The following is a 22,039-nucleotide window of genomic DNA, read 5'->3' on the forward strand; positions in this document are numbered from 1 at the left end:
CAAGGGACTGAGCCAGCAGAGGAGAAGCAGGTACTTTGCCACATAACCTTATCATACAAAGTATATATCATGTTGTATGTTTTGACAAGATTATGTACTTCCCAGCAAAAGGGAAGGACTGTTCCTTACTTTTGCAAAGAAAACTAGTTAGAATTCTAAAATACCTAACAAGACTGCAGTCACTCACAGCCTGCAAATAACATCCATCTAATAATACAAATGTAAGACAGTGGTGAGCATTTATGAAAGAAACTGCTTTCTTGGTGATATTTTTCAAGTTACAATTTACCAACAATGCTACTTTGTTGAAATTTATAATAGTGCAAGGGACCATTTCAAGGTATCTTTTCCTTTATTTCCCAACTAAGAAGCTGAAGTTACAGCATGCATACAGTGTAATTAAAACTAAAAACCTAAGCAGAAAAAAATCCTTTTTCAGTTGCTTTTCAACTAGTCAATTTTTGCTTGGTGAAAATTATATTATAAAAGATGACCCTGTAATAAAATAAATGTTATTTCTCTTGAGAATTACACCAGCTACTTTATTTTAAAATAGTGTACATAATTCTAAAGCAGTTAATACTTAGCATTGCCAATTTTAAACAGTCACTGGAATGTTACCACGTATCTGTAATATAACATTTTAAAGTATTTAAGGGAGGCTTGCAAATTAAGTTTTGAGCCTCATAAGCTCGAATGAAAACTCCTTTGGAGACTAGTGCTTTTCTGATGGAACTTCAATTGCTGAAAAGATATCAGTTCATCAGTTTAGCATAACTTAACACAATTGCTATATTAACACATAATCATATGTATGACCTATGAGGGAAAATTGAAAAAAATTTGGTTTGTTTAGTCTGGAAAAGAGAAGACTGAGAGGGGACATAACAGTTTTCAAGTACATAAAAGGTTGTTACAAGGAGGAGGAAGAAAAATTGTTCTCCTTAACCTTTATGGATAGGACAAGAAGCAATGGGCTTAAATTGCAGCTAGGGCATTTAGGTTGGACAATAGGAATAACTTCATAACTGTCAGGGAGGTTAAGCACTGGAATAAATTGCCTAGGAGGGTTGTGGAATCTCCATTATTGGACATTTTAAAGACAGGTTGGACAAACATCAGTCAGGAATGATCTAGATCAGAGTTTCTCAAACTGTGGTCCATGAGCTCCATTCAGGTGGTCCATGGATAGTTCCCTCTAAGTTACACACCTAGGTGGCCACACACAAGAGAATGAAGGCCACCCTCTAATTAGTGGAGCCATGCAGGCATGGCTCCACTAATTAGGTGCCTGGACCCTAGAGAAGATTTACATGTAAGGTGAGGTAGTAGCCTTGGGGGAAATAGGGGGTAGGTGGGAGGGTGCAGTGGGGTGAGAAGAGGGGGTCAAGGGAATTTGAGGCGTGCAGAGCTGCTGTGGCCAGAGAAAGAGATGACTTTCCCCAGCTCCAGGGCTGCGGCTGCCAGGGAGAGACAGCCCTCCTTCCCATCCTCAGCTTTGTGTCTGCTGTGGCAGGGGAGACACCCCTCTCCTTCTGTGCTCCAGCTCAGGGGCTGCTGCAGTGTGAGAGAGGGCACATCTATCACCTTAGAAAGGTAAGACTACTGATATTAAAATATGAGTTGTGTGCTTTTATTTGTAGAACAAAAATGTTTAAGTTTTTTATATAGCGCTTTTATCCAAAATGCTTTACAATAGTTGGCTAATGGTACAAACAACATTTGGAAGGATCATTAAGTGGTCTGCCAAGACCCTCAGCAATTTTCAAGTGATCCATGAAAGAAAAGGTTTGAAAACCACTGGTCTAGATAATGCTTAGTCCTGCCATGACTGCAGGGGACTGGACTAGATGACCTCTTGAGGTTCCTTCCAGTCCCATGATTCTATAATTAACATATAAAACAAACTTAAATGATATTAAGGTTGTGAGAAATGCCTCTGGGCTGCCACAAAAGAGACCTGGTTCTAGCTCATTCTCCACTATCCAGGTCAATTTAGGCTGGAACCATGGCAAAAGCAGCAAGTTCAGATCATAGGAGTACCTCATATCATTTCAAGCAACCCCTTCCTGTCAAACCAGGAACGGCGGAAGAAACCATGTCCAACCCTCATTGTGTGGAAAGACAGGATGTTCTGAGATTGGGCCTTTAAGGGGGAGAAGAAAGGTAAAAATTATGTAGTGTGGGGGAGGCAGGATCTAATATGTTGCCCAGGAAAAGAGAACACCTACAAAAAGCACTTTTTGGGCTCCAAATTTCCGTTTGTCCTTTTTATTCTTAAAGATATTGATCAACCATCCAGATCTTGTTTCTGTTCTAGTATTTCTCGTTGTGTCTTGGAGTAATTTGTAAGCTGGTATATACTTACCTGTTATGGTCGGCAGGTTTCAAACCCATGTTGGCATGCTTCATGGGCAAAGCCACACTCCAGTCTTCCATCTAGCAGCCTGCTGGGAATAGCTTACATTAGACCCAGGAACCACAGCCCCAGTGTGAAGCTGTGGCCCAAGGTCCAGTTGGCAGACTGACTGGCTTGCTGGCCCACTTAAGCCAACAGCAGGCCCAGGAAGCTGTCTGAAAAAGTAACTTCCCTTTTCTCTGGACTGTGTGACTTGTGCTTGCTGCTTCCCTGGCTTGATCCCCTGGCATTCCAATATGCCTTGATTCCTAGCATCTGGCTTATGTTTCCTGACCTCTAATTTGTTTCCCGGTTCTGCATTGTTTTCTGATCTCCAGTTTGTTGCCTGCTTCCAACCTACTTCTGTTGTGTGACAGTGAGCTCTAATCTCTGACTGCCCATGCTCTGGCTGTGATATTATGTACCTCAGAGGTGTTTTGAATATAAATGAATGGGTCAAATTCATCCCTGGATTGAATTGGGGTGAAGTTTGAAGACTTTTGAGATCCTTGAATGAAAGGCTTGTAGAAGTGCCAAGTATTAAGTATTATACTGTTAATTGAAGTTATAATCATATTTATACTGTCAGTCTGTTACTGTGAAAAGAATTGTGATGATCCACTTCAATCAAATTCTGTAGACCACAGGCAAAAGAATTTTGACTGAATGAGGAACGTAGGATTTAGCCATAAGATTTAATGTAAGGTTCATATACTAAAAAAGGAGGAGGAGTGACTAGGAAAGAGGGCCAATATTTTCCAATGTAGGTACTTAAACATAGTTTCTAAATCCATACTTATGTTCATTCCATTTAGCTATCTTTCAATAGCTCCAGCTGCTATTGTCTGAGATGGGAGCTGGGAATACTCAGGAGCTCTGAAAATTAGGCCTGTTGTACTTAGTAACCCGCTATTTCTAAGAAAGAGGCATTATAACTGAGATGTGTACTGGGGTGAGGAACATCTTAGAATCATGCAACACTGGAAGGAACCTTAAGTGATCATCTAATCCATTCCCCAATGCCAACACAGGATGAACTATAGCTAGACCATCCCTGACAGATGTTTATCTAACTTGTTCTTAAAAATCACAAATAACAAGGAATCCATAACCTCCCATAATAAGCACTGGAACAGGTTAATTATCCTTATAGTTAGGTTGACATTATGAATCTTTCAAGTCTCTTGTTGTAGTAATAGGCTTAATTTTCTTCATTGGTGGATATGGAGAACAATAGATCGCAGTACTCTTTATAACAGCCCTTAACATATTGGAAGACTGTTTTCAGGTCCCCTCTCTCATTTCTCTTTCTAGACTAAACATGCCTAGTTCTTTCAACCTTTCCTCATAGGTCATGTTTTCTAATATAATTTTTGTTCTCCTCTAGACTCTCTGGCTTGTCTACATTTCTTAATGGGGTACCCAAAAATTGGACACAGTATTCTGCAGCTGAGGCCTCACCAGTTCTGAGTAGAATAATTATTTCAGGTGGCTTACATATGACACTCCTGTTAATACATCTCAAGTAACACATGCCTTTTCACAACATATCACATTGTTTACTCATTCAGTTTGATCCACTATACCCTCCCCCTCATTACAAGTCTCTTCTGGCAACAGACCATGATGCTGTCACCTGCTGCCATCTGCAAGTGGTTTGCTAGTGTGGCTATACCTGTACCTGCACTTGCAAATCCTCCTAGTATAGATGCAACTTCTATGGGAAAAAATGTGATTTTTGCCAGTATGGTTTATACTAGTTCTCCAATTAAATAAATGACTCTGGTGAAAATGCTTTTTTTGCCAGCATAACAGCATCAACACTAGGGCTTTTGCTAGTATTAAAAATCATACCACTATAAAATCACAGTATAATATTATTATATTGGCTAATATTATACTGGCAAAAGTTTCTAGTGTAGATATGACATTAAATTCTATAACACCATATAGACAGCAGCTATTTTAATCATGTATTAACATTTAGTTTACTAAACAGAATGTATTCCTATATGAATACTTGGTCATTAGTTCAACCTGTAACTTCTGATTGTTAATTTTTTATACATGAAAGAAGGATGCTTCTTTTGATTATTCATTTCTTGGCTCCTTCAAGCTCTCTGAGATGAAACTTATTAAATGAGCCTACACTTGGAAACACAAAAAAAAAATCCATCTTCATTGCCAGTGTATTAGCATAAACCTGGTAGAAAATTCTAACTAAATTCAGGAGGTATGTAACTGTTTCACATAGGAATGGTACAAAATATGAAAAATTCTTCCAGCATATAAGAGGAAATACTAGAAAAATCAAGAAAACAGACAACATTATAGTATAAGTCATTTGTGGGAAGATAAAAATCAGATATGTAAGAAGACTTACAAAGAAGTGAGCACTCTCTTTAATTTCTACTATAAAATGATATATTGCTCACTACAGAGAACAAGCTGAAAGCTAGAGCTACTCAGAAAATGGAAAACATTTTGCATTTTTCCCATTTTTCTTTTTTTAATCAAAATTAATATAAAAATATTCCAGCCAACTGTAGTGAAAACAACCCCCAACCTTGTCATCTAGTAATCACCCCCATACCAGGAATTTTTGTTTTGGGAAGATATGCAGGAGTTTCTCTTCTACAACAGTCTCAAAAAATATCAGTTGCATATTTGACAAAGCAGATATAGCTTTCCTCTTCTGGAAGTGGAAACTTATAAAGCAAACAGCTGTCAGTTCCTCAGTTTCTTCTCCTTCAAGAGTTTGCATGATGTGATATTGGCCCTATTTTCATGTTCAGACAGGGTCTGTTAGAGGGCCTCCCTGCCTCCTCTACATACTCAATAATTACAGCCACATTAGCGACGTTCTTATTTGTGTCACCGTATGTCTGTAGTTCTGTAACTATAGATGAGTGAAAATTAATTACCATTCCCTGATTATGCTACTCTCTTGATTTATGCAAGATAGATATGTTACAAGAAGATTCTGTGGATTGTGTCAAATCCTCTGATTTGTGGGTATTGGCAGGACTACATAGTCTGGAGGATGAGGCAGAATAAGAGCAGTAGCCACAGTTTGGCAAAATAAGGAGATTATGGTAATACTTCCTCCTTACTGTCCACAACTGAGCTACCATCATTTCTTGGGTGTCCCATCAAATTGCTTAGGTCAATGATATTTATCTTCCTTACTATTTTTAATCTCAGCAGATTTCATGAACAGATGGAGTGGACTGAGAATGTGAGCCTAACCCTTGAAGGAAAACACCAATGGCTTTTTTTATTATTTAAAATTTATATTGGTTGGTATATCAAACACAGTGGGGTTTGCCTCTTTTTTAAAATAACATTGTTATTAATGCTACAATAAAGGTAAAGCCACTGATGTGCTGGAGCTGCCTCATAGGGGCTACTTCGTTAAAGTTGTAGCATCATTTTGATGGAAAAATTGGTCTGAGTTCCCTGCCTCTGATAAAGTTCAGCCCTTCCATACATACCCTTAGTTCACCCTTACTGGAAATGACTTATTGTTCAGACTCATGAGTACTCTGAAGCAAACGTTTTTCTTTGACTGGGACTAGATTGCAACAGGAGTTGAATTTTTTAAAAAAAAATTCTCAACAATATCCACTTAAATACCTTCATCCCTTCTCTTGACTTCAGTTTTTTGAGCTGAGCTCAATGAAACACTATCTTTAGTATGTTTGTCAGGAACAAAGTATAACATTTTCCAGTAAAAGGGCACTTACACTGATTTTTGTTTAAATGGGAAACTGTTAGGTTCTCTAATCTCTGTCTTCCCCTCTGAAAGCATATGCCACACGGCTGCTTGAGAAGAACCCTGTATGAGATTCAGCCAGCAAGCCTGAGCATCGCCCATGCCACTGTGGCTACATTGCTATTTTTGCTTCACTAGGTCAAGCAGAGCTAGTGCATGTACATCTACTCACATTGGGAATCTCCCAGCTGTGTGTAGTCATATCCCCTGACTCATAGCTCTTTCTCTGCTTCTTCTGCTTCATGGGAAAGTTATTTACCGCAGTCCTTTACAGTACTGTATCCTCTTCCTCCCTTGGGCTGTCTGAACACTGCTGGCTCAAGGCATTGAGAGACAGAACTGACTCCAGACATTCCGTGCTCACCTACTGAAGCTGTGATGTGGGAAGTGTTACCGTGTATGGTGGGGAGGAGGAGAAGGCACCTTACTCCGCAGTGCCAGCCACGTTATATTGACTTATAATCTGGTCCTATGGAAATATTAACAAATACAAGTATCAACTTTCTTTCCTTTTATATTGTGCCCTCTACAGCTTTTAACTTTCTTCTGGCTTCTGCTACTGCTATAGACAAATATTCCCTTGTGTGTTTTGACTTAGCCTTCGGTGTGATGATACACAGTACAGAGCAGCTTCTTCGCTGTGAACAGACTACACCACAATGCAGTACTTGGCTCTCCTGCTCCAGTGGAAGAAGTTCTTGGATCACCTTCTCTGCAGGCTTGTCTGAGTTGGAAACTTACTGAAATACAATTCCAGAATAATTTTTCCAGAATATTATTTCAGTATAAGCCCCCATGTGTACACTTTTTCCAGAATGTGTGTTCCTTTCCAATTTAGCTTAATATACTTTCCAAGCAAAATCAGAGAGTATCCATGTGGAGGCTTATAAATAGCTATTCCAGAATAAGCTAGAATAGCTCTTTGGTAAATTGCCAGTGTAGACAAACTCTCAGCATTCTGCAACCTGTACTTTTCTGGGAAAAGAAAATCCTTTTGCCAAAGAGTCTTTCAAGATAAATGAAAAGCCTTTAAAATGTTATCTACAGCTGTTGTGACAAATGATCAGTCAGTAGGTACTGACTTTATTTTTGGAGCTTGAAGTGAAATCAGAATTTTAGCTTGTATTGCATCACTGTATTACTCATTGAGTTGCTTTAATCTTAAATAGGGAAAGATGATTCACTTGTATCTAATGGCAAGGAAAGGAAATGCTCTTTAGACTACTGAAATGATGCATTGGTTTATTTCTTGCATTGTTACTGAGGTTTGTCATTATAGTTATAGGGACAGATACTGGGCTTGTCACTGAAAGGGACTATAAAGCCAGTTTAACTAACTTTAGGGAATCCTCTGGTGGGACAAAGTAGATGTAATTTGTTCTATCCCCCTCCCTCCCTAAACATAAGGAGCATGGCCAATGGAGAATTTGTACCTGGAGTTCTCTTGCTTCACTCCAGTGATTCCTAGCTGCCAGAATTACCTCTTGTGGCTTCTGCAGCCAGCTACAAATTAGAGCAGCCCTGAATTTGGAGTTCTGTCAGACCAGAGGATAGGATAGATCATGTACAGTACATGTGTTTCAAGTGTTGTTCATATCCCAATAAGTACTCTGTAACTGGTATGTTTTCCTATAGACTGTAATACTCAGTTTCATACAGTTTAAAGATGGAAGTCCAAGGTGTTTGCAGAAAGGAAGTTAAGAGGCCAGTTATAAAAGGTAGGAGTCCCAGGAATGCTGGGAAGACTCAACTTTTTCTTGATCCCAGACATCATCTGGGTCTAGTTTAGAAAAGGTTAATACACATGCTACATGGCAGAAGTCAGCATTCACAGACTGTTACAGGCCCAAAAGATAGAAATAATTGTCATGTGATCATACAAATCCTTCTGCTCAATTTGGCTAATAAAAGGCCTCAGTTCATAGTACAGGGATCTGCATGCTGTATAGTTAATGAAAAATAATGGTTGTTCATTGTATTTTCAGCACCCAAAAGAACCTCACATTTTTGGACAGTGAAAATACTACTACTAACATAGCTATTAATTATTAGTTTATATAACTATGCAAATCAGAACCCTTCAGTCAGAATGCAAAGAACTGCTTTATTAGAAATAACTGTAGGTTGGTCTGTAACTCTACAGAATTCCTCTGCTTTGATTGGTTTAAACCATACTATTTCAGTATAACCCTGAAACTCTTAGAGTCTGAAATTTGCAAGCTTTTTGTTATGAATAGCAATGCTTTGCACATCATCCAAGGACCTGGAAGTAATTTACACAACAACTAACTTCTTATAACACCCCTGTGAAGGTTAGATGGGTAAACTGAATCACAGAGAGAGGACACACGAAGGTAGCAGCTGAAACAAGAAGTATGACCCATTTGTCATAGCTCTCTGACCTCTGCTCTAAACACCAGACGGATTCCCCTTTTCTGGTCTGTCAGGTAAATCTGGTCTACTGTAGTGTATATTAGGCACTTTGTAAATACCTATCAACTTGGGATCAAAGATTTTTAAAATGCATACTTTCACCAAGCACCTAAGGGCCATCAATTGGGAGAGGCCTATTCATCATGATTACAACTACAAATCACCAATTATCAGGTCTCATTTTCAAAATGGGTGAGCGTATCTCTCTTCATTTGTAAGCACCCACAAGATGCCAGAGAAGAGCTAAAGGATATTATCTTAGGCCATTTAGTAGCAAAAATATCACTACACTTCCATGGATGCTTTGGACATAGCAGTTAGATCCATGGCCACCACTGTGATCATGTGCAGAGATTCATGGCTCCAAGCCTCTTGCCTTCCAAAAGAAGTGCAAGGCATTACCAAGGACTTGCCAGTTGAGGGAAGAGAACTACTCAGCATACGTATGGACAATGCACTGCTTTCTCTCAAAGATTTCAAGGCTGTATTCTATTGTTTGGGCATATGCACCTCAGCCCTGCACCATAAGCCCTTCAAGTACCAAGGGCAGTCCATGCAAAACACACCTACCTATCATCAGAACAGATCTTCCAATTATCCTCCTAGGGAAAAGCCTATATGATCAGAGAACACCATGATCTTCCTCAACAGTTGGTCACTCCACACCTACATCCGCCTGCTGTAAGGCCGTGCATCACCTAGCCATGAGTCTTCACTGGTAGACTACTGTCTCTGTGAAGTCTGAGGTAGCAGTGCTTTGGCTCCCTGGCCAAGGCACGCTTCAGTCCTATCCTTCCAGGGCACTACAGTTTAAAGAAATTGGGACCAAAACCAAAAAAAAAACCCAAACTCCACAATTCAAAAAGAGGTTCATCCAATGAACATCAGTGGGACTCCCCACTTCTGTTCAGAGCTTGTCTTCACATAGGCCATACTTCAGCCAATCTTCTAACAGGAGGCTTGTCCATCAGGTAAGCAGGGCTGGCTCCAGGCACCAGCAAACAAAGCAGGTGCTTGGGGCAGCAATGGAAAGGAGCGGCACGTCCAGGTCTTCAGCGGCAATTCAGCAGCGAGTCCCTCACTCTCTTTTGGAGGGAAGGACCTGCCGCCAAATTGCCACCAAAGAATGAAGCGGCGCAGTACAGCTGCCAACAAAGTGCCACCGATTGCGGCTTTACCTATTTTGTTTTGTTTTGTTTCCCCACTTCACCGCTTGGGGCGCAAAAATGCTGGACCAGCCCTGCTGATAAGCCAGCTCAGTCTCTGGGCTACAACCCAGCATCTCTCGCATTCGGAGTAGCAGAACTCTGCTCTCCTTCCTGCACAGCCCTGAACTAGGCTAGATCTCCTCCCTTTAACCGCGCTTCCATGTCTGACACCTAGTGCAGGTAGTGGTGCATGGTCCATTGGCTCCACAGACCCTCATTAACCCTCTCATTCTCTCTTCTAGGAGAGAGAAAAATCCACACCTTGGACTTAGTATATGCCTTGACAGGCAAAGCCCTTTAGATTCTCTTTCCATCTCTTCACTGTCATCTCTGGTGCTTCAAAGAGTCGAACCATCTCCACCCAGAGAATATCAAAACGGGCTATGCGCTGCATACCACATGGCTGATACTTCTCCCTTCAATGTTAAAGTGCACTTCATTAGAGCGAAAGCTCCCTCTGCTGCTTCAGAACGATCCCCATATCTGAAATTTGCAAGGCAGCTATATGGAATAACCGCTGGCTTTGTTATGCACTATGCCCTGACCGAAAGCAAGATCAGATGCTAATTTCAGAAGGGTAGTGCTGCAATAACTTTTTAGTTAGTGTCAGGACTACTCAATCTCACCTTCCAGCTTGGGCACTGCTATCAGTCACCCAGGGTGGGAACCACACAGACACACATTTGAAGAGAGAATACTTTATAGTGGATCCATGACCTGGCCTCCATCCTTGCTTTTTTAGAGTCCTTATTATCTGGGTTTCTGAATTATCAAGGAAACTGAGGGTTCATTGTGGCTTCTCTGCCCTTATGCCTTTGGGAGGGAGAGAGGGTAACGAGGGTCATGCAGAGGGCAGGTGCAGCCCAATAGACTATGCTTTTCAAATGAATCAGATCTTGCATGCATGGAGGTTCATGTGAACTTACGTGGGATGCACATGGATGAAAATCATTTTAAGGTAAATAATTCTTTTATACTAGATAAACAAGTGGAACAGCCATTTTGTATCTTTATTGTATGCAAATAATATGCTAAAGGCTGCCAGTGGGAGTGTCTTTGATCTACAAGCTATCATGGACCTCACTGAAGCCGATGTGCATGCCAGCCAGCTTTCATTCAGGATAAAGGAAAAAAAATTAATTATGGTGTGTAAAGATAGCTGAAACAATAGAAACCAATGGCCAAAACACTAGACCACATGGGAAGACCTAAGCATGAAGTAACTCAGACAGGAGGGCTTCACTGCTGGGGCATTGATTGGCAGCTGTTTGTGTCCATGAGTGTCAAAGCAGGAAGATATCAGAAAGCCGGGAGAAAGCTAAAGACACTCAGGGGGATGGTCCTGAGAGAAAGCAGCAACTGAGCTCTTGAGGCACAGGGCTGGATTTCTGAACAACAAAACTGCCTCCTATTTGTTTCCAAGTGTTCAGGGAAAGAGGATCTTGTGTACATTCCTCACAAATAAACAGGATTGCACCAAAGAAATCTGACTATCATCAATGTTTGTCTCAACACAGCTACACCCCAAATATTGGATAGCCACTTGGCCCAAGGGTCAACAATAATCATATACATCAACATACTGACAGGCATGATACTTGCCTTCCGGGTAAAGGACACAGCTTTAGAGATCAGAGAAGGATCCAGATCTTACTTACTTCAGGTTTCCCCAGGGTAATTCCAAAACCTTCAGTGGAGTCATTCCTGATTTACACTAATGCAATTGACAGCAAATCAGACTAAGACCTAATGAAGCAAAGAAATAAGTATTCAGTAATTGAATTCAGCAAATGCTCCCATCAGCAGAATAAAGGAAGTGATTACCTAACAACAGTGATAAGTAATCAGGCTTGTGTTTGTATACAGAAAATCTTAGACAAAGAAACTCTGGTGTCAATCAATCTGTATATGATGGTATCTGTGGGTTTCAGAACATTATCTTTTGGGTTCTCACTAAATCCCCAGAAACAATTCGCACTCAGCTATAGATCATCGAATGGAAGTGATCTCTTCTAATTCTCCTTCTTCTCCTCTGTACTCCTCTCTCCCCATGCCACCTCACTCTTGTAATATTATTTTAACCGCTTTTTTTTTTCAAATTACATTCTAGTACTGGCAGTTGCCCATCCCTTTCAGAGCACACTATGAATCTCAGAACCTTCAGACTCTAGGCTTTCTTTTCTTTGCTCATTTCAGAGATACTGGTTCCGTGCAGCAGAAGGGAAACTGGTGATCAGGTATAAAACAGGACAATAATTTATTTTGCCACAGCCAGATACATAAAAATCTTCATCTTTCTGTGATCTCACCTGCTGTTCTGTGCAGCTGAGATCCAGTTCAGAATGCAATGAAGAGGTTACATGAAATCTCATTGTCTTCCACATCAAGCACAAACGTCTTGTCATCACCTTCAGTGATCTGCACAATTCTGTGCCTGTCTATATCTGCTCTAATATTTCTGCTTTTTAACTCACCGCTTCTGCTCTGCCACGTCTCTATTTCTGTTTCCTTTGGATCCATAACCCACTTTTCTCTTCTCACCTTTTTTAACACTGCCCCTTATTCCTTCCTCTCTGGGTACACCAGAAGCCTCCCTCTTTCCTCCATCGCGCTTGAACACATTTCTTCATGGAACCTATAGTACAATCTCAAATCAATCTTATGCTGTCATATTTTGTTTTCAGCTTGCTTTGTAGAGATCCATCTCCGGTCACATGGTACTGTTGGGCTGAATTGGTTGGTTGATATTTAGTTGGCTCTTCCTTTTGTTCTTGTATAGCAGCAAGCACATAATCATTATAAGCGATTACAAAATTGCCAATCTGAGGTTCAAGCCTCTGGAGGACAATCTTACCATGAAAATGCCAGGGTATCTCACTCCTGATGAAGAAATGTGATCCAATGAGAACATTGCATCTGTGCTTGATTCTGTGGGAAAATATTCTCTTTATTTAAAAAGAGATTTAAATGATTTTGCATGTCTCAAACCTGATTAAACAAACTCTGCTGCCAGTTTGTCAGTCTGCCAACTTTGCATTATGCTCCAAATACAAACCCTAAAATGGACATTCGCACATTCATAATGTAACCTTACCTCTATGAGACATGCCAACTTGCAGAATGCTGGTAATTCTACCTTTATAGTGGAAGCTTGTTGGAGCCTGGCCTTACTATGAAGTAAGAAATAACTTAACAAATCTATTGTAGCTGTTGAAAATGCTGCTTAATATTTATTCTTAACTTAAAATGTATATAACATATTAAAAAACAAACAACTTTGCAGTACTAGATAATAGTGGGGAAAATATAAGGCAGCCTTAGCCTTAAGGCTAACTCCTTTCTTGCCTGCAGCCTTACTGTCTCATGCTGAACAATCCACAAGATAAGCAGGCTTGAGCCTTGCTAGTACTTCGATGATGGACTTCCCAGGACACCCCATGTTGCTGAGATGTAGTGACCAGTAGGTCACCTCTTCACTAACTGAACTAAAGTCCTAATATGGTGTGAGGGCTAACAGCACTGTGCTGCTGGGAGGTCCCATGGTCAGATGAGATGAAAAACTGGAGGTCCGATCATTGCAGGCATGCAAGCCCATGGAACTTTTGGCAGGAGCAATGTGTCCATTTGGCCATCCTGACCAAATTTCGAATTTGGGTAATTACATGGCTCCTGAGGCTGCGCTAATGTACACAGGGGGCGACCGGCTCTGGAAGCACGGAATCAGGACAGCAGAAAGAGCTTAAAGCCACTTGTTGTTTCCCTCTCCTCTGTGGAATCTAGCACACCTGGAGGAGCTGGTCAGAGGAGTGACTGCACTGCAAAAATACAGGCCTTATGCATTTTTGGCACCATGATCATCAGAGGCTAGGCAAATATAAAGATGCCAGAATAAAGATTCACTGCTGTGTTGGGCATATGCTTTAATGGCAGTATGAACAAGGCATAAGGACGAGTCAGTGAAGTATACAAATAAAGCCTAGCCCTTGATTGAACCATTGAAAGTAAGAGAGGTGGAGTGACTCAAATGGGGGCAGGATCAAGTTCTAGGCAGGAGAATGGGGGAGCAGAGATATTAATATGAGCGCATTGGCAGAGCACCGTGATTGAGTCAAATTAGTTGTGTCCGAGTGCGTTGGCCTGGCGGTTTTTCAGTTATAGTTAAGATGGTATGTAAGATCGTGAAAGGAAAAACAGTGGAAGAAAGCACAAAGCGTCCATTTCTTTTAATGAACATCCTGCGGCAATCATGGACCTTGACATTTCTGTCTCCATGTTTATTTTTTCTTTGGGGAATACTTTAAATTCCTAGCAATAATGTGGACTAAGATTAAATAACAGCAAGATGTCTAAAGGTGGCTCTTTGAGAACATGGGTTTTACTATATTCCTAAGAGAGATAAAATTCACAGCCTAAGAAAGTAATTTGCACTGTTCACTTTGCTATGTCATAACCATGAAGACACTTCACTAAAGTAAAGGAAGCTGATTAGACTGAGTAGTTACAGGAGTTTAAAAAAAATCTCAGAATGAATGTGCATTTTAAACTCCAATGCTAATACTAGACACTGGGATTCTGAATGATCAAACAGAATATTCAGAAGGCCCTGAAAAAGGAAGATACATATTATCCTCTAATTTTTCTAGAAGACCAATACTTCACAGGTTGGAATTTTCAGAAATAGCATCAGTCAACCAAACCCAGGAACAAATTTCCAGTTGGCCAAAAAGAGTGAGCATTTTCTCATTTACCAACCACACTGACACCTAGCTGATCAGACCAGTGCTATTTTTTGTTGTTTTCTAAAGTTGTCCTCTATGGTTCTCCAAAATCTAGTCTTTGTTTATTATTAATGGACCTACAGTTTATTAATTGAAAAAGATAGATGTCTCTACTTAAGAGACTACCTTAATATTTTTCCTACTGCTTTTTCAATAGCATGTTTTATATAAAAACATCATTACATGAAATAGTTTCCTCCTCCTTGATTTCAAGAAACATCTCAAACTTTTCTCTTTTTCTCAAATCAGCCTAGGGGCCTCAACCACAGGACTGGCTACATTTGTAATGTTTCCCCTGACAGCAGTGTAGAATGCACTTAAGTCCAAATCCAAAGCCCATTGAAGGACTGCCTTGACTTTAATGAACTTTAGATCATGCCCTACACTGTTACTCTTGTAAATCAATGAGTTTGACACTAAGGGCTTGTCTACACTGGCCCAGTAAAGCAGCTTTTTGCACTCAACTGCAGACGTGTACATGCTGCCAAGCCACTTGTGCATAGAAAACTCCTCAGTGCAGCACTTCAAAAAAACCCACCTTGATGAGTTGTAAAGCTATTTGCACAGAGCTCCAGCGCTCTGTGCCAGTGTAGACACTTGATTGCTTTTTGCACTGAATTGGCATCTGGAGCTGTCTCATAGTGCCTCAAGTGACTGCTCTGCTCATTGTTTTGAACTGAGCTGCCCCTGGAGACATGCGCCCCTCCCCTTTCAAAGCACCGTTTCTGACAGCCATGTGTGGGGAATGCTTGTGCTGTTGAACAGAGGTAGGGGTGCGTGTGTGTGTGTGTTGTGTGTGTGGTGTGAGAGAGAGAGGACTGCTGTTGGAGTTTCCACCTGCCTCAGGACTGGTTGCTTCCTGCCGCTGTCTGAACTTACAAGACAGCATGCTGACACTCTCTCTGTCCTCCAAAACACAGTGTCTCTCTACCGCCCTCCATACATGCACACTCCCTGCCACACACTCTCTGCCCTCCCACCCTCCACTTCAGTTGAAAAGCAGCTGGCAATGTAATAGGATGCCCATGGAATTGGGAAACCTGCATCATGTGATGCTGTGCCTGCCCCATGAGCACTGCAAACCCTTCCCAAAGCACCCTGTGGCCAGTTGCACAGTGGATAGCTACCACACTCCACTACTGTCTTTGCCGTGCAAGAGCTGCTAATGTGGATATGCTCCAGTGTCAAAAGGAACACAGTGTGGACCCGCACAGTGGTTTAATTCCTCCATTTTAATAAAAGTGGTATGACTTGAGGCACAGAAACTTGCCAGTCCAGTGTACCCTAACTGTTCCAACTCCTGCATCTCTCTCATTACAGTTGTAAGATCTGGGAGACAAAAGCCTGCTTGCCCTTCTTTATATCAATACATGAATAAGAGCAGGAAAAATTAAGAGGAAAGATTCTTTCCATTGACTGTAAGTAAGTGCCATTTGCACAGCTTTCTCAAGGTCAAAGAGAAAAACTGTCAGGAGTGACATTTGTACAGATTATGTACACTATAGCCCAGATTTTGACACCCCCTTTACAATGAGTAACACCAAGTAGTTTCACTGATGTCGTAAGGCCCTGGAAGTGCAACGTATTACCAAATGTGAGTAAGAGTGTCAGAATCTGGACTCATCCAAACTGACTTAAGCAATGCTGGATCTATTTAGAAAATGACATTTTTCTTTACAAGGGACACATGTCAACAATTTTTAACATTCTCTGATAACGATACAGTAGCATATTTCATAAAAAAAAACCCTGATGTTCTAACAAGTACCATTTCTCATCCAGCATCACTGACGTCAAAGTGTCTGTCTACCAAACTGCCTCAGACAAAACAGCCATTTTTCACAAACACTGCAACAAGTTTTAGGGTCCATATAGCATCAGCTGGAAAAATCTGTATTGGTTATGTTATGAGAAATAAATAAATTAGGTAATGATAGAACCTGAAACACAGGTTAAATAAGCCACACTAATAAAAAAAAATACATAAACTTATCAAGAGAAGTTGGAGTAGAGGAAATTAAAGGGTCTTAGTGAATAAAGGAAGGGGGCTCATAGCTACTAAAAAGCAGAAATTCATTATTGATTGTCTCGTCCCTGGAAGTCCTTAATATAGGAAATCTTGTTAATGGTTTTCTCTTAAGAATTTATCACCATGAATCCATTTTATAACCAAATCCCAACCATATGTCTATACTTCACCAGTAGACTCTTTTTCTTGGCCTCAAGATGATATGGTTGCAATGTTTATGTATGTGGCTTTTATAGTATGAGATATGCATTTCTGTTGCCTATCTAGCTGTAAAAGCATAAATGGAGAACAGCATTTTATACCCAATCAATGTCTTATTATAGGGCTTATGCTGGCTCAGCACACTATGTCCTATTGTCTATCCTACTGTTAACTCTTTGCTTTCAGTGCCACCAGAGTACCTCAGACCTCAATCACACTGACTATGGAATAAATTCTTTGGACAAAAAGAACAGTTGCTTCTAAAGGCAGAGGAAGCAATGGGAAAACCAGGGCAGACCTTTGGTCAGACAGCATTTTGTTAGTCCAAGCCCATTCTTCCCAGAGGAGAATGGAGGTACTTCAGGAGACCTAAGTTTCAGGTTTTATAGGGGGAAATGGTCAAATTATTGGAAATGTAAGTCTTAAGATGACAGACTAACTATATTGCTTGCATCAGTGGACACAACCCCACTGAAATCAAATTTGGGCCAAATTCACATTTTGTGTAAGTAGGCACAATAAATCTAAATATCTAAAATGGCAAGTTTATGGGGCAGATTTTTTCAAGGAGCTGCCTATGTGAAACCTGTTTGCATGCAGAGATGCTTGACGTGACGTTTTCTACAGAGAACCCTACTTTACAAACATGGCATGGGAGAGGCCTTGATTCCTTGAGCTGTAAGATCCACACATGGATGGGATTCAAAAGAGCTGAGCATTGGCCTACCTCTGCTCCCACTTAAGTCAATGAAATTTTCACCATTTACTTCACTGAGGTAGGCCACTGCTGCGTGCTTGTGAAAATTCTTCTCCATCCACATCACCCCTTCACTGCCTTAATAATATTGCACATTTCATTGCATACTTCACTCCCTTAATACTGCACATTTCATTGCATGCTTTTCATAAATATGTAGATTTTTTTTTTTTAAAGCCAGAAAGGATGATTATGATCATGGAGTCTGACCTCCTGCATAACAATAGGCAGAACCACCCAGTGACTTTGCCTCAAGCCACAGCTTTTGACTGGGTTAAAGCATATCTTCTAGAAAGATACCAATCTTGATTGAAAGAATTTGAGTGACAGAGAATTCACCACATCCCCAGGTAAACTATTCCAATGGTTAATCACCCTCAGTGTTAAAAGTTTTAATCAGTTTTCTAGTCTGAATTTATCTAGTGTCAGCTTCCAGCCATTAGATTTCGTTTCACCTTCCTCTGCTGTTTAAAGAGCCAGAGAGACAAGGTGGGTGAGGTAATATCTTTTAATGGCTCCATCCACCCACATGCATGCACTCCCCTCCCTCCCCCAGCAAGGAAGCAAATTCTGTTCTTTCCTTCTTTTTTAATTCTCATCTCAGACCATGAGATATGGTGTATTTACATGCTAATAGGATGGGTTACACATCATTTGAAATAATAAACACTTTGGGTGAGGAGTTTGTTTTTATTTTTTGTGGCTTTTCCTTCTCCTCTGCCTCTTCTTTTGTTTTGTAAATACACGTGGAAGGAATTCACTACATCACCACATGCTGTGCCTTCCTTGTGCAATTTATTTTGAAAGTAAAATGTGTGAATGAAAACAAAACCTGCCCATTTACATTTACAAATACAAAAATGTTTACATGTGGACTGTTGCATGTACATGGTTTACAGGCATAATCTAGGAGGCTTGTTTGGAAGTCTGCCCTTTTATGCATAGCAGTGGATTCTCAAGGTGAGTATTCAATTGCAGTTATTCAGCATTATAGATGGGTTAGGCATCAGAGCTAATTTAAGATGGAACACTCTGGATTATTTTTATAGAACAACCTTAACAGGCAATATTGGAAAATGCTGTTCAACAAGTCAAAGAGCTGTGTTCAATAAGACTTCTTAGGCCCACTGAGCTGTGGAATCCACTTCATTCCTGAGATTTGCAATCTGCTGGAATGTTGTGCTAATTTAGAAGTCTTATTTATAGTGACTTGACATTTCAGTTGGGATTTACACTGAAGTAGTCACCCCCTCCATGGCAAAGGTGTTCCATTCACATTTGCTACTACAACAAAATGGAGCCAATCTTGGCAGTAGCAGTTAAAATTAAAGCTGCTTTGCCTGACCCCACTATGAAGGCTGATCAACATGTTGATAAAAATACCTCCTGTCTCCCCCCAGTATTTTCTCTGGTTTTAGAGATTGCCAAAAGATTTCAAAAAATCCAAGGAAAGACCCAAATATCAGAACTTTTCACTGAACATTTGTGCCAGTTTTGACCAGCTCTGCTGACTTCTTATTTTCTACAGGAGAACTCTCTTCTCTTCTGGTTCTCTGGTGCTCCCATCATTGTGGTATCTAAGCACCATACAGAATTAAGAACAAACAAAGAGGTTGTGATGAGTTCCAGTCCATAGATCAATTATCTGTGCAATGCAATTCAATGGATCATTTCAACACTTATGATACCCATTAACACTCTTTGAATTGTTTTAATATATTTGGGACTAAGGGCAGTTTCCCTGGGTCCCTCTATAATAATGAGTAGTGTTCCTTAAAAGAAGTCACATTTCTCCCATTCTATAATTCTATTATCTCATAAGGTGGTATAACCAGAAAAAAAATGGGATTCAATTTTCTGAGTCTAACACTAGATATTGGGTAATATACAGATACACAGAAAGAGTAAAGGAACTGAAGCAGGCTTGAAAGGATAACAATATGATATATTGTTAAAAACAAATATTTACATATATTTTGGGGATACCAAACTAAAATTTTAGGTTGAATTCCAAGCAGCAACAACACCTTATCAAGCTCTAAATTAGGCTTCTCTTCTCAGTTTCTGAGTTGAAAATGGATGATGTCAGCTATCCAATGTCTCAACTCTGCCAGTTGGCCTGCTGCTCACTCCCTGAGAGTGAAAGGTAACACTTCAAGCCTTTCAGTTCACTCCTCAGGCAAGCCGAGGATTTCACTTTCACTCCAAGCAATAGATCCATCCAGACTGCCCAAGTCAACTCTCTTCAGTAAGTCTAAGATGTACAAAGTTTCCTTGGCAACTTACCTGTGGCCAACACAAGAGTTAAAAGTAAAATTCAGATATGCCACTTCAACTCCTCATCAGGGCATCCTCCCTTGCAGAGCACTACTAATGGGTGAGGAAAGATTTTCTCTTACTATTTTTCTGAAAAATGATGTGTAGTGCTGCAGGTGTGCTGAGTGCTCCAAGACTGCATATTTATTTGGAGATGTGTATTTCATCAGAGATCATGACTATTACTTATTATTTGCAATGACAATCTAGTCAGCATTATACAGAACACAGTTCCAGTCCTGGAGCATTTTATAATTAATATAAGATTCAATAAAATGCATAAAGCCTTTAAAAACATCTCCTCAATGAAAAGAGAACAGATTCTGATCCCTTAAGTCACCCTGAATAGTACCTTCCTCCATGGGTAGACCTATTGACACCAATAAGTAAATGCTATGAAATTGGAGTAAGGTATCACAATGTGGCCTGGAGGAAGCAAAATGGCTATGACATCCTGTCGAGGGACAGGTAAACCCTGTCAGCCCCTTAGGGCAGTGCAGCACCATGGCCTGAGTCAGTAAGGCTGACCTAGGTTTCAGGATCATAAGGCCTAGTAGCTAAAGTCTAAGTAGATTTAATTGAGCTACTTCTTCACAGAAAGAGGGGGAGGAATAGTTCAGTGGTTTGAGCGTTGGCCTGCTAAACCCAGGATTGTGAGTTCAATCCTTGAGGGGGCTACTTAGGGCTCTGTCCCATTTGCTGAGTTGCTTCCTACCCCCTTCTTCCAATGCCAGTGGTCCCTCAGTAATCACTGCCTTGCCTCTGTCAGCCTCGGATGGGGTTTGGTAGAAGCACCAACCTGGTAGTGATGGCATCTGGTTGTTCTGGTACTCTCCCATCAGGAGTTTACAGTGCACATCTGCTCTTGTCATTGGTCATTCCAGCTGAGCTGAGCTGAGCTGCTCCCTCTTATACAGTGGTTCCAGTCAGAGCATGCCCAGAAGGTGTGAGGGGACATGGCTTCCTCAACTCATAGCATGGGGTTAACACCCATTTGTTGCAGTCAAACAGATTAAAAATCTGAGCCAGTCAGATCAAAGGGATTATAGTAGCCCATGAGAGTAAAGAGATTTGCAAAACAGTAGTTTATTGAGAAATAATGGTACAGAGAAATGCATGTGCTCTGGTAATAATGGCATGCAGCTCATCCAAGTAAATTGATCATCATCTTAGAAAATAACTATATAGTGATTATATCTATTAGATAACCAGTGTTCAAAGAATTTCATAGCCAGAAATAACCTGCCAGTTTCAGCTTCAGTAATTGTATAACATCCCAGGATTCTTGGTACAACATCTCCACTTCAACATTTTCTTATATAATTAAATATTTGCAAAAAGGTGACTGATTGACAGAGAATAATTATTTCCATGTTCCTGTTGAACTGGAGTATTGATTTTTGGTACACTCGGTCATTCTGAGGCATTGAGTACAGTAGGGAAAAACAAATCCCACCATTTAACTTTGACTTTTCCATCAGAGAAAACCAGAGATCACTAGTCTGTCCTTTCACATTTCAACCATTAAAGTGCTCATCTGAGCGAATACCTAGGAATTTGTTAAACTCTGCTTGGATATTGTCTCTCTTTCTTCCACCCCTCATTTTTCTTATCTGTTTAGTTTGTACACTCTTAGGGGAAGGACCTGTTACTTACCAACATATGTACAGGACCTAGCACAATAAGGCCCTGAGCTCAGCTGTGGACTCCAGGAACTGCTGGAATACAAATACTAAGTAATAATTAATTTGTTATAGGCTGCTAACATCGCTCCCCATAAAACACCTGCCACACAGCATAAGCAGCTGGGGAGGGAAAAATATAGAAACTAAAAAGAAAGATACGGAATGTAGGGAGGTGTCAGATGGAATGTTGGGGGGGGGGCACTCTTGTGATAGATAGGACACCAGGTGTCCAGAAGGTCACAGTTCTACTTAACAGATTTTAAGAGAGAAAATTGTCAAAGGCAATTGTTTTTACAGTTTTATTTTTACACATTTTTGTATTACAGTAACTTTTATGCACCCTAACCAAGATCAGGGCTCACTGCCAAACTAGGACAAATATAATGCAGTCCCATGGGATCAGTCCTGGGTCTGGTCCATTCAGTATTTTCATTAATGACTTGGATAATGGAATGGAGA

Source organism: Gopherus evgoodei, chromosome 3 (genome assembly GCF_007399415.2).
Source record: "Gopherus evgoodei ecotype Sinaloan lineage chromosome 3, rGopEvg1_v1.p, whole genome shotgun sequence".
Taxonomy (NCBI): domain Eukaryota; kingdom Metazoa; phylum Chordata; order Testudines; family Testudinidae; genus Gopherus; species Gopherus evgoodei.